Source organism: Gossypium hirsutum, chromosome D01 (assembly GCF_007990345.1).
Source record: "Gossypium hirsutum isolate 1008001.06 chromosome D01, Gossypium_hirsutum_v2.1, whole genome shotgun sequence".
Classification (NCBI taxonomy): domain Eukaryota; kingdom Viridiplantae; phylum Streptophyta; class Magnoliopsida; order Malvales; family Malvaceae; genus Gossypium; species Gossypium hirsutum.
Window position 1 is genome coordinate 37,248,847 of NC_053437.1, and position 1,840 is coordinate 37,250,686.

The 1,840-nt window shown below is 36.3% G+C and overlaps 1 non-coding gene across 1 annotated transcript; it reads right to left on the reverse strand.

Annotated features, from left to right (window-relative positions):
- Positions 1-707: 707 nt before the first annotated feature.
- Positions 708-812, reverse strand: LOC121214284 (small nucleolar RNA R71). The gene has a single exon (XR_005909868.1). It is a non-coding gene; the product is annotated as a small nucleolar RNA R71 (small nucleolar RNA).
- Positions 813-1,840: the final 1,028 nt, after the last annotated feature.

The window sequence follows — 1,840 nt, forward strand, 5'->3', positions numbered from 1 at the left end:
AAAATCTTACAAGTTTTTGGCACCGTTGTCGAGGACTATTACCTTAATCATTCTGTATGAAATTATTTTACTGTTTAGTTTGTATTTAATTTCTAACATTACTAAATTATTCTTTATTCTTTATTCTTTATTTGTGATTTATTTATCAGGTGTTTTTGAGCATAGATTGAATCATCGATCTATTATCTATAGACCTTAAAATTGAGTGGACATTTAGACAAAGAAGACATGAGAGATTTGCTCAAAGACAAGTTGTGATGGACCATGGAAATCAAAATGATGGATAAAGTAATGGAGTCAATCATGTGTACAACCCAATCCTTGTTGCTAATGATAAGGATCATGCCATAAGACAATACGCTGTGCCACTCTTCTATGGATTAAATTTGGGAATTAGGAGGTCAGGTATCGAGGCACCCCAATTCAAATTGAAACTAGTGATGTTTCAAATGCTCTAAACGATGGGCCAGTTCAGTGGTATGCCCACGAAAGATTCACATCTTCACCTTCGATTATTAATGAAGGTGAGGGATTCGTTTAAGATAACTGGTGTGACTGAAGATGCATTAAGGTTGAATCTATTCTCGTACTCATTGAGAGATCGAGCATGAGCTTTGTTGAATTCATTGCCACCAAGTTTAATATCTACTTGGCAAGAATTAACAAAAAGGTTTTCGGTAAAGTATTTCCATCGAGTAAGAACGTAAAGTTGCAAAATGAGATAACTACTTTCTAATAATTGATTACGAGTCCTTATACAAGGCATGGGAAAGATTTAAGGAATTTCTTCGTAAGTGTCCTCATTATGGGATTCGTCATTGTATCCAGTTGGAGATGTTTTATAATAGTCTCAATGCACATACAAGATTAATGGTAGATGCTTCTGCGAATGGTGTGATTTTGTCTAAGTCTTATAACGAGGGTTATGAGATCATCGAAAGGATCACTAGCAACAATTACTATTGGCCGACAAATCGAGCAGTTTTTGGAAGACCAGTAGCTGGAGTGCATGAAGTGGACGCATTGACACTCTCTGCTCAGGTATCTTCTATTTCTTCAATGTTAAAACAGTTTACCACCAATGGTTTGAATAATTTTGGAGCTCAATCACCAAGTTAGTATTATGTTGTTTCTTGTGTGTATTGTGGGGATGGTCATTCTTTCAAGAATTTCCCTTCAAACCCCAAGTCTATTTGTTATGTAAGGAATCAGTATCAAAATAAAAATGGACAAGGACCACAGTCCAACTTCTATAATCCATCATGGCTGAATTATCTAAACTTTTCCTAGAGTAACTAAGGAAATGGACCGAACAATCATATGCAACATAGACCTAACCAATCACAAGGGTTTAGTCACTAAGCTCCAAAGTCCCCTTAAGTTGAGTCATCAAATAATTTGGAGGAATTGTTGAAGGCGTATATGGTAAAAAATGATGCATTAATCTAAACTCAACCAACGACACTGAAAAATCTAGAGAACCAGATGGGTCAGTTAGCTACTGAGCTTCATAAAAGACCACAAGGAGCCTTGCGAAGTGACACAGAAATAAGAGGTGTAATTCAAGAAGTTGTTGGATGTTCTAAAGCAATTGTACATTAACATCTCGTTTGTGGAGGCTTTAGAGTAAATGCCCAACTACATGAAGTTTATGAAGGATATTCTATCCAAGAAGAAAAGCCTCAGTGGGATGAGACTGTTGCTCTAGCGAAAGAGTGCAGTGCATTTTTACAGAACAATCTATCTCTAAAATTGAAAGACCCTAGAAGCTTTACGATACCTTGTAACATCAAAGAATCTTACTACGGTAAAGCTTTGTGTGACCTTGGAGCAAGCATCA